Below are 12134 nucleotides of genomic sequence, written 5' to 3'. Positions count from 1 at the left end.
ATTAAAAATAAATAAATAAAACTCTGCACGGAGTTTCCTGATTAGTGCGATTAACAGGATCGAGTACCATGTTAACACAGTGCTTCGCAGTGTGAACTAGAAAGCATGTGTCCAAGGTTTACTGGCTGAGACTTTAGGGCTAGTTAAGCCACGGTGCTTTCCCTTTGCAGTTGTAGGGCAAAGACAATGAAAAAGAACAGCTCCCAGAAATCTCCCGTCTCAGCAGATGGAGAAAGACGTGTTAGGTCTCCCTTTGGCCGATCAGAGGTTGCTTTAGAATTCTGCTGTGTCTGGGTCTGTCATGGTAGATGGTGCCTATTTGACTTCAACTGAACTGGCTACTAAGAATGTGTGTATGTTTGTGTGTGTTTATTGGCATGTCCACACTTCAGATTCAATAGTCCTCCTGGTAGATGATGCTAGATGAGGTTCCTCATCTTATGAAAGGAGTCCTTCCATAGATTAAAGTTCCTTCTAGCTCTCAGATTCTGGGAGCTTATGATTCTATATTAAGTTTCATAGTATGCTCAGCTTTTTTTGTTTGTTTGTTTGTTTTCAGGTGTGGGGAAAGGGCAGACAGGGAGTAGGTTTATACCATTTATCATCAGGAAGTTTATCAAGAAGAGAGACAAACACATATGAAACACCTGGAACAATGCAAGTTAGTCTATAACTAAGTTGGGAATTATTTAAGAGGCTTAAGAATTCCAAAAGGCAGGGTATCCATGGGATCTGGGAGTGACTAGTAGGGGACACTTTGCAGAAGACATGGTCATATAGGACCTTACCTGGGCAGAACTTGATGAATGAAGGTATGAGCATTCCCAATAACTAAATATATAGCACCTGAAAACAGAGTTAGATGGACAATATTTATAGATATTCATTTAGTTGTGTGGCTGTTGTCCTTTACCTGTTTATTTATCCAAGGAGATGCAAATGGCATATCAGTTGTAGAATCTTCTTTTGGGCTCACTTTGGTTCATGCATGAATGAAATAGCATGTGATATGGTGGCTCCAAGAACAATACAGACCGTGTCCTGAAATATAAGGAGTGCTTCAGACCTGGTTGGTTAGCTTTATGAGTTGAAATAGTATAAAGCTTCTTAAATTTGCTAAGGAAAATTCCAAGACTTTGGTCTGAGATGTTCCCTGTTGAGAATGTCTTTTGTCTCCACCACCTGCCCCAGTGCATAATTTTTCTGCAAGACCTCTAGGCTCTCAAACCCAAGCCTGCATGGGAGAGCCAATTAGGGCAAAGCTTTCATGTACTGTTTGTTTTGACCCCATGGCCCTTCCTGAAGAGATCCATGTATTTTCTTTTTTTCTTTTTTTAAGCTTATTTATTTGTTTTGAGAGACAGAGAGCAGGGAAGGGGGAGAGAGAGTGGGAGAGAGAGAATCCCAAGAAGGCTCCACGCTATCTGCACAGAGCCCGATGTGGGGTTTAATCTCACAAACTGTGAGATCATGACTTGAGCCACAATGAAGAGTTGGATGCTTAACCAACTGAGCCATCCAGGTGCCCTTTTGTATTTTCTTTTTTTAAGAATAATTTTATTTTTAAGTAATCTCTACACCCAATGTGGGGCTCAAGCTAACAACTCTGAGATCAAGAGTTGCACGGGAGGCAGTGGCACCTGGGTGGCTCGGTCGCTTGGGCACCCGACTTCGGCTCAGGTCATGATCTCACCACTTGTGGGTTCGAGCCCTGCATTGGGCTCTGTGCTGACAGCTCGGAGCCTGGAGCCAGCTTCGGATTCTGTGTCTGCCTCTCTCTCTGTCCCTCCCTAGCTCATGCTCTGTCTCTGTCTCTCTCTCTCAAAAACATTAAAAAAAAAAAAAAAAAAAGGAGTTGCATACTCTTCTGAGACAGCCAGGCGCCTTGAGAGATCCATGTATTTTCCAGACACAACTTTGACCTCCAATAAATTGTAAAAATTATTAAAGCAATGACCACAGACCAAGAATTAGTGCCACCATTTTCTAAATATGTAAGGAATAATATTGTTAGTAACAATAGCAAACACTTATGTAGTACTATGCTCAAAGTATTACTCTAAGATTTTTATATCTTTTAACTTGTTGACTCTTTATGAGGACCCTATGGGGCGTATGCTATTATTTTTATGTTTCCCATTTTGTAGATGAAAATGTCAAGGCATGGAGAAGTGAAGAAGCGTGCACCTGACCCAGTTTGCAGAGCTGGAATTCGAATCCAAGCAGTCTAACTCCAGAGTCTGTGTTCTGAGTCTCTCTAGTAAAAGGCTGCTGTTTAACATAGAACATTCTTCACTTCTATTCAAACCAATGAAGTTTTTTTCCCCATCTTTCATAATATTGTCTGTAGTCAGAGAAAAGGGTACTGACCCTGTCACTGGAGTGAGGGCTGGCAGCTGCTTTTCTCTCTGTGCTGGCTGCTTTGGTTCTTGCACAATCCCTCCCATGTCCTAGCTGACACTGAGGGCGTTATGCAGGACCCCCAAGGGGTACCAGGAAGGTGCTGTGGTCCTAGAATCTGCTGTCTATCCGCAACCAGGCCAGATCTTTCCCAACCCTAAGCATCAGAGGTGAAGTCATGCCCACAGGACCTGTTTTTAATTTTAGCAAATGCCACCTATAATTTAACCGTCACTGTTGACATTATGGCACTTTTTCACCCAGTCTTTTGTCTGTACATTTCCCCTGACTGTTCCCTTACTATTGAAATTTTAATATGTAAGCAGGTTGATATACTGCTCTTTTGTTTAATACATCACCAGCATTTTCTCCTTGTATTATAAATTATTCACAAATATAATTAAGTTTTTTTGACAAATGAAGGAATTGCATGCCCACGACAAATATTTCAAACTGTACTGAAATATATTTTGATGCAATACTAGCATATGTGTGAATGAATCATTTTCGTTGACATAAATAGATCATATGATATACACTATTCTATCCGTTGCTTCCCCCTTTCTCTCTCCCTTCCCCCCAAACACAGAGAAATATGCGAATTTGGAACTAACATTTTCCTTTTCCTTTTCATCTAATTTCCTCTCCTGACGGTTTTTGGTACAAAAGTTAAGACACGTTTATTGTAACAATGGCAATGGTACAAAGATTTATAAAATGAAAGCGAGCCCTCTCTTTTGGCCTCCTCGCCAAGCCCATCCTCTTGAGCTACCAGCACTAACACCTGCTATCTACTTTCCACGATTTTCCCTTGCTCATTCAAACAGATGCAAATGCATATTTACATAGAGATAGATTCTTTTCTGGTTTGTTTTTACTTAAATATAATTAAAGTAAATGCATTAGTCTGCAACTTGTTTTTTGGTTTTCTTCCCGTATCAGGAACATTCCTAACGATTTGAGAGATGTGGCTCCGTTATATTTTTAATTATTTTCTAATTGCCCCACCCCCACCCCATGTGTGTGTGTGCGCGCGCGCGTGCGCACGCGTGCGTACGTGTTCTCACAATTCTGTGCAATTCAGCTTTGCAGGCACCTCTGCACCCTTGCTAACCAGCCTGTTGAAGTTCCAGGAGGTTCCTGGATCCCAATCCTATCAGTCTGGTAAAAAAGGGCATTGCCTTACTGAATATACTTGAGAGACCCAGTCCAACTGGATCCCTGTTCCTTGAGGGGAAAAGGAACGAGGGTCCCGTGGCCCACCAGCTGCTGCACACAGAAAGCCTTTGAGCATTTGTTAGGTGAGTCACTGGGTCTATCTCCCCTGTCCTCAAACTCACAGCCTTTGAGGGCGAATGTTATGGTTGTAAGACAGCCAATGAATAAAACTCCTTTCTTCCGGTGAGTTCTGTATCAATCAAAAGATCAAAACAGAAGTCTGATGAAAATATCCTCTGATTAGCCAGACTGAGTCAGCCTAGAACTAGGGCCACAGAGATACTGAATCCGTTTGCCTGTCTATCCTCAGACGCGTGCGGGAACATAGTCAGAGCTGGACCGGGTCAGGCGCCTCCTGTAAGGTGTGCACCCACACACTTGACAAGGCAGCCTGGGAGGGTGGCGCTTCAGGCACACCTCTTCTGGGACAGGACCCGGGGGGGCCCTTCCTTCTTGCCAGTCCGACCACTCAGAGGAGCCAGGCTTCTTCTTCTGGTGAGGAGACAGAGAGGTGGGAAATTGGGTAGACATACTGACAGGGAGGGAGTTCTGACTCTAACGGCTGAAGTAGGAAGGCTGGGATGGAGAGGGATGCTCCCACAGATCACATGCTGAAGAGTGAGTCATGCCACGAGAGGTAGATTTATACCTCAATCTGTTGTTCAACAAACACAGTGTCATCATTTTGTCCAGCCCCGTGCAGGTACCACGTATTTACACTGGGATGACGAACATTGCGGGAACACCTCTCACAGCCTTGGTGGCCGGCCAAACGTCCACAAGCAGGTCCCCTCCCACCCCGTACCGAGGTTGCATTAGAAAGACCCAGAAGTTCTGGATGACTGATGAACACCCACATCTCACAGAAGGATGGGGACAGGGTGATGCACACCCAGAGACAGCATCCGCCCACAGCTCCATTTGTTCATCTGTCAAATGAGGAGGTCGATTGCAACCATCTCCCTGGGGACCCTATTGTGCCAACCTTCTGTGGTTCTGAAACAGCACCTCCCCCGTAACTGCTGAAGACCACCTTGTCCATAAATAAACTGGTGGAACTGTGAACTTGCTGAATTTCTAATGGCCAAGAGCACCAGAGAGCTCTTTTAGTCAAAATGGATGTCCAGGATTTTACTTCTTTAAAAAAAATTTTTTTTGATGTTTTTATTTTTGAGGGGTGGGGGAGGGGCAGAGAGAGAGAGGAGACACGGAATCTGAAGCAGGCTCCAGGCTCGGAGCTGTCAGCACAGAGCCTGACTCGGGGCTCGAACTCATAAATCACGAGATATGACCTGAGCCAAAGTGGAATGCTTAACCAACTGAATCCCCCAGGCACCCCAGGATTTTACTTCCAAGCCTCATAGGCAAGACAGGGATCTCTCAAGACCTAGAGCAATAACACACTCCACATCCACAAACACCACCTCTCTGGGAGGATAGGCTGGTACAACCTTTGAAAATATTCATTAAAATACAAAACACACATACACCCCCTGATCTGCCGGTTTTACTTCAGGAAATTTACCTTTAGAAATAAACCATGCAACCATGCACGGATATCTGCACGAGGATAGTTTTGTAGCATTCTTTGCAAAAGCAAAAAACTCAAAATAACTTAAATGTCTATGAATAAAAGATGGATTAAATAAAGATGGTTCATATATAGAACGGACTAACCATGCAGCTATTAAAAACTATAATAAGGGAAATCTGTAAGTGCTGGCAGGAAAGGTGTTCAAGACAGAGTATCGATTGAAATAGCAAAATGCCTATACTATGGGTAGTATGATTACATTTCTTGGTGTGTGTGTGTGTGTGTGTGTGTCCGTGGGGGCGGGGCGGGGTTCTTCAATATACTTGGAAAATAAAACACGTACCCCAGCCTCTTCACAGAGTCTATTTTTGGGAGTCTGGATCGTCTGCATGGGAGTAAGTTCTGTTGGAAAATAAAGAACTTTTTATATTTTACTTTTATGCATTTCTATAATCTAAGTTGTTGTTTTTTTTTTTTTTTAACAATAAGTACTAATGATTTTTATGGCCCACACAAAGAAAGCCCCCTCAATCCTCAGAGCCTTCCTGCAGAGAAGAGTTAGCATTCTTGTCCCAGAATGTAGACAGGGCTCTACTGAGTCAGTGGAAAGGAAGCATGCTAAATGTAGAGCACTAAGGTGATATCATTGTCCAAAGTCTTCAGGGCAATTTTTGGCGATCTTTGGAGGTCCACACCAGGGTGCATTGAACTTGGGTAAACTAGAGGCCAAGGTGGAGGCCCAATAATCTGAGTCCACATATACACAGAAAATGCTGCTCATTTGAATAAGAAGAAATAAAAGCGTGCACACCATACATCACACGATTTAGAATTCCTCTTGGTAGGATGATTTCTGTACCTCCCTGTCCTGTAGCAAACTGCATTTCCCATGGTGGGTTCACATGCCTGCTTGGTTCTTATGATTTACTTCTTTTATGTCTATATCTATGCCAAATCATGCACAGTGGTTCACAGAGAAATGAAGAGACCCCCTCTTCTGTGAATTGTTGAGAGCTGTCTACAAACTGTGTTGTTAAACTTCACGTTGTCCAACCTTATGACTCTCAAGAAAGGTAAGATCACATGCCTACGCAGGCCCAAATGTGGCTGGATCTTTCCACTTTCTTGACTGCAGGACCCGAGGCCCCTTTCCATGTCAATCTCCTCCCTTTGGTAGAGTGTCTGAGTTCACTGGAGGTCTTCAATCTAAATGATCCTCTTGGCAGATTTTCATCTCACCACGCTGTGTTGGTCTCTTGGCAGATCACCCCTTGGGACCCTCTGGGGCTACCGTGGCTGCAGACCTGCTCACTGATCTGTAGGCACTGTTTCCTGCAGACCCCCTCAGGGCCACCCCAGGGGGGCCGCCCACCCCACGGTTCTCCCCGGGTCTACCAATCCAGCTGACGGGCACACCCACCACGAGAGCTCCCTTACCCCAGACTTCTGCTCAGTGCCCCGCCTGCTGCTACACTCCAGACTGCTCATATTTACTGTTCTTCTGCAAAATACATAGGGACAGGGCTTCTCTGCCTCTGTCTTCCACAAAAGCTGTTGGAGTGGTGGAATGGGCAAAGGATCCCAGGAAACAGTCCCCGTGTTGTTCCAGGGACCACTTCCCTCCACCTCTTACTCAGCTGTTGAGTCAACACTGGCCGCCACCTTCCCTGAGGCTAGAGGCTTCCTTGAGTTCTCCTTGTGCAGTTTGGTTTCTGTTCATCTCTTGCCAACTTGCTGAACATGTCTGTGGTTATCTGACCCCTATCCGTGGACATGCAGGTTTTCCCCTAGGGTTCTTCTAGCTGATGAAACCAGCAAGCAGGGTACTAGAAGATGCAACAGACTATCAGCTCTACATGCATACTGCGTCTGAACCTCTGCTCTGGAAAGCGGAGGTCCACCACTACCCTAGTGAGGCACGGAAAGACCCTACAGGTTAGACAAGCAAGGGGAAAGAGCCATAATGAAGGAGAAGGGAATAGGGCTGAAGGCTAAGAGAAGATGGCAGGTAAACTGCCAAGAGAATGATGGAAGGATTTCAGGGCAAGGAGAGCACCTGGGTGGCTTTGTCGGTTAAGCATCTGACTTCGGCTCAGGTCATGATCGCACAGTTCATGAGTTTGAGTCCCACGTCAGGGGAGGTTGTGTCCTGTTTTGGGTGAGCCCTGCTTCTCTCTCTCTCTTTCTCTCTCCCCCTCCCTCTCCCTCTCTCTCTCTCTTTCTCTCTCTCTCCCCCCTTCACGGGATTCTCTCTCTCTCTCTCTCTCTCTCTGTCCTTGCTCATTTGCACCCCCCCCCTCAAAAAACAAACAAACAAACAAAAAAGAATTTCAGGGCAAGTTGATCAAAGGATTGTTCTTCAGTTTTCAGCCGTGGGCCGAATGAATATCTCTGAGGGATTCCACAGACAGGTCTTGCAGAGCAGATCTTTGATGATTTGGAAAAACACTAGAGCTCTGGAAATCCTCACATATACAATACCATTCTAGCATATGCTGTCATGTCAGAAGCTGGTGTCAGAAGAAAAAGAATCATGGCCAGTGAAGTAGGAAAGTTGGATACTGAGCTAGGCCCATGCTTTAGCCAAGGGGCTGACTTCTTCACAGTCCCCTCAAAGCATGTGATTCAAACTGGTGTCTCCCCAAAGTTACAGATGAGTATGTCATGGATTGTGGGATCGTATGTCCACAGCTGAAGCTGAGAACATTAAGCACCAAAGTGCTAAGGGCCGAGGGTCCTGTGCAGGAAGCCATGGCTTAAAGCTTCCCCAACTTGTTTCCCATCGAACTTCATTCACCTGAGCGACTTCCCTACAAAAGCTAGCTCTTCAGTCTACACCCAGTATGGCTGCTTGTCACTCTGGGAACCCTCTAGAGGGGCCCATTTCCTGAAAACTGTTCTCAGCCTCCCCCTGGCTTCAGCCAGGCCTTGAGGAAACAGGGACCAGTTCTGCATTCTTGCAGTTATGGAGAGCCTCTTCCTTGTTCCTTCTTCCTGATGTTCTGTTTTGTTTTGTTTTGTTTTATTTTGTTAATAGAGGACAGGGGAAGGGAGATTAGGGAAGAAAGTCTGGCAAATGAGATTCAAGTTATTTGGTGGTAGCACTCGGTGGAAAATTCTGGCTATAAGCCCAGTTACTTAAAATGATGTTTCTAGATATTCAAAAATATAATTCTAAAGACGCTTCTATTTTACAGATGGTCAGCCCCGCAACCTTCACGTGCAAGAGATAGAAATGAAGAACCAGGCCAGTGGTGAGTCACTGAGGTGAGTGCAGGGAAGGATCTGAGGGCATCTAGGAGGTGGTGGGGGTAACGCTGAGTCCTGGCTCACCCAGTGTCAGAAGCTGTGGGTTTCCTTTTAGCTCTGTCTCTAACTAGCTACGTGATCTTAGGCACATTACTTTATTTCTTTCCGCGCCTCGGTATTCTCGGTAAAAAGATAGGGAGTTAGATCAGATATTCTAGAAGATTCCTTTTAGTTCAATATACTCATATGGATTATTCATATAGATATGAATCTATAGTTTTGATTGCTCCTCTACTCAGAAGTTCCTTATAGGATGATGGTTTAAGACAAAGTCACTGATCTATAGAGATGACTAAATGGTGTCAGATTTAATGACGGATGATTGATTCAAATTTAATCAACGATTTGTCTTTTGTTACAAGACAATGCACACTAAAGTTGTGGTGTTATTTTTAAAGAATATTTTTTAAATATTATTTATTTATTTACTTATTTATAGAGCACAAGCAGAGAGGGGAGGGGCAGAGAGACAGAGAGATTGAGAGAATCCCAAGCAGGCTCCACACTCAGCGCAAAGCCCTGTGGGGGGCTCGATCCCACAACCCTGGGAACATGACCTGAGCCGAATTCAAGAGTCGGATGCTCAACTGACTGAGCCACCCAGGCTCCCCTAAAAAATCTTTTAATTCACTTTTCAAAGTGCTTTCACTTGTATAATTTTTAAAAATCCTCTAGTTACAAAGAAGGCATTAAAAGAGGCTGAACTAAGCCCACAAATTTTCATCATATCCTTCCCTGTCTTTGCAACAGAGAGTTCCAAGAAGTGTTCTTTTAGGGCTCGTAAATTCTTTCCAGGTAGCAGGTGGCCACCACAGAGTGCGCCTGGTCATCTTGATCCTATTGTCCTGCTTCGCAAGAGGAGAGGTGGCCCCAGTGACCTCCTCCTCCAGGCCGGCCCCACTGCTTCTGGTTTCCAGACAAAAGTATTGACCCTTAGCAGTACCTAGAAGCCTCAACAATGTACTGGACTTTAGCCTCTTCCTGAGAGGAGTTATTTTTCATGGAACGTGTTTCTAGACTAGGTGGAATTCTTAGCAATGGTTTCATCACACACTGAATTCGCTTCTCTGTCAATGGCTTTTTGGACAGCGGTCTCTGTATAATTGCTTATGAGAGTTTGCTAATAGGCTACACAGGCCCACTTGTTGTGTTGGGTTGTTTGCCCGGGATGTGGCATCTGTGGCTGACTTCAGGCCCCATGTCTAGCATGCAAGGCAGACCAAGCCATTTCATCTGGTGCTCTAAAGGTTAGGAACCATTTCACACACTGTTGAGACAGTCACTTGCTTCCTTGTGACGACAACTTTTTTTATTCCACTGAGTCTGGGTATGTGGAGAAATTGGAGAATGACCAAGAGCTATTTGCTTTTATTTTTCTTCCAAAAGAGTTTCATGGACTAAATTCATTAATTTATAAAAACTTCATAGAACAAAACTTGGTAAAAGAAGCCCTCACATTTATCATCATCATCATTACTTTCATAGACTACCCAATACTAGTGAGGGGCAAATTGCATAGCAACTGAATTTAAAGGGAGAACCTATGTATCTTGTAGTCTAGATTCCTGCTCTACAAATGGGTGCACTGAGTTTCAGAGAGGAGACAAGATTTGCCTGAGGTCAGAGTTGACCGAAGCATAAAATGGGATTAGAACCCAGGTTAAAAATAGCAATTTAGAAATTTTATATCTTTGAAGCCAGCCAGTACATCCCAGAAGTTTTTGAGACAGATAAAGTGACAGGATAATCCTGGAACCCTCAGACAAATTTTGGAGAGTTTTTTTCTTTTTATTATTATTTCTTATTCCACTGGCCCTTAAGGTCCTCTCTACAGGCCCCCAAGGAGCCCTCACTTATTGTGGCCCTCGTTCCATCAGAGGCAGCTGGTCATGCATCACTGGGAATGGTTGTTGCCATTGGGAGTGATGGAGGTCAGCTTTGTTTATTGGAAGCTGGATCCCTCAGCTGGTTAAAGGAAAATCAGGAAAGGTTTTTCTAATTTTTCATGAATTCTTCCCTTTTAGGTGACATTATTTTGTGGAAGGCATACATATTTGGTTTCTTAGGGCTGCTGGAACATAGTACCACAAACTAGGCAGCTTAACCAACAGAAACGCATCGCTTCATGTTATGGAAGCTAGAAGTCCAAGATTGAGGTGTTGGAAGAACTGGTTCCCTCTAAGGTCCAGGTGACAAATATTTCTACACCTCTTGCCTACTTTCTAATGGTTTCCTGGCAATTTTCAGGGCTCCTTGGTTTATAGGAGCATCACCCTGATCTCTGCCTTCATGTTTGCCAGGCGTCCTCCCCGTGTGTGTGTCTGTCTCCACATTTCCCCTTTTTATAAGGACATTGGTCATATCGGATTAAGGTCCACTCTAATGACTTCATTTTAACTTGGTTACCTCTGTAATGACTCTGTCTCCGAATCAGGTCACATTCTGAGGTACTGGACATTAGGACTCTGACATCTGAATTTGGGGAATGGGCACACAACACACTGAATGCTTCAGGCAAGTAGGGATCGTCTGTCTCACATACCACTGAGTGCTCCAGGGTCCGGCACAAAGCACGGTGCCTATCGGACCCTCAGAAATGTGTTGAACTAACGAACACACTTAGCTAGTCTCATCTAATTATACTAGGGGTTTTCAGATTGGCTTTTCATAAGGTGTTAATTTTCCCTCCAAGATGTTGATTATCCTTGGTGATGTGGGGATTGGAAGCTGCATAGGCAGTAATCCCCAATCCTCGGTGGAGCCAATTTAACGTCAGAGTCTTCTCACATGAGCATTTCCAACTGCACTGCTACCAAGTAGAAAACCAACTGACATTGACTTTTGTCTGTCCTGTCCGGAGCCTGGGGGAAGGTGTACTGGGCAACAAATCGATCAGAAAGCAGCAGTAGCAGAAGGCAGAGGAAAAATGCCTGAATAACAGAGTTGGCGGACCTCTCTTCCTGTCTGGGAGATCCTATTCTGCCTTTGACTTCTGATGATACCAGGATAGGTTGACACATGAGCATCTGTGTGGCACCAGCCATGGGAACGCTGCCCGGGCAGACGGGGAAGTTCTCACAATGTCACTGGGGCTGGGGGAGAGCCAGTTCTGAGATATCTGTGACCCATCTGCAAGAATAGTAACTCCTTACAAATGAAAGCTGGACTCAGAGGCCCAAGTAGTAAATCCTGTGTCAGTCCTTTATATTTCCCACTAGAATTGTTCATGCACATAAACAACAGATGGAAGAGATTAATGAGACACATTATATTCAAGTAGAATAAATTGGTCTGAAATGTGGATGTACTGCTCTCATTTGGCCGAGTGTAATATCAGCTCAAATGGAAGATTGTAGCACACTTCAAGGCTGCCTGGGCAATTGTGGCACAACCTTCTAGCACCCATGCAAGAGGACTGAGTCAGGAAGCAAACCCATTTAAAATATCTGTGCCCTTTCTGCAAAATATTGGAGCATCCAAAGCCTGTCCCTTGAGTTGCTTCCAAAAATGGATGCCTTTAATAAAAGCAAAAGAGCACATGACACAGGATCTAGTCACTTGTTTATTTTTGTGTGTTTGCTCTGTTATATTTTGAAGTGGGCGAGTTGGCTTGTGAGTGTGTGCCTACATGGCCATCTGGGCAAAAACGAGAACAGATTTGGGTCCCCTTGGT

The 12134-nt window shown here is 44.5% G+C and overlaps 1 long non-coding RNA gene across 2 annotated transcripts in view; it reads right to left on the bottom strand.

Annotated features, from left to right (window-relative positions):
* Positions 1–12134, bottom strand: part of LOC125923882 (uncharacterized) — a 59187-nt gene that overhangs the window by 30548 nt on the left and 16505 nt on the right. For both annotated transcript variants that reach the window (XR_007458182.1, XR_007458183.1), the window contains exon 3: positions 914–1041. This is a non-coding gene — a long non-coding RNA (uncharacterized LOC125923882). The remainder of the gene's footprint in view (positions 1–913; positions 1042–12134) is intronic.

The sequence above is a fragment of the Panthera uncia genome, chromosome B1, assembly GCF_023721935.1.
Source record: "Panthera uncia isolate 11264 chromosome B1, Puncia_PCG_1.0, whole genome shotgun sequence".
Taxonomy (NCBI): Eukaryota; Metazoa; Chordata; class Mammalia; order Carnivora; family Felidae; genus Panthera; species Panthera uncia.
The sequence above is the reverse complement of the archived record's forward strand: the minus strand, read 5'-3'. Positions and strand labels throughout refer to the sequence as shown.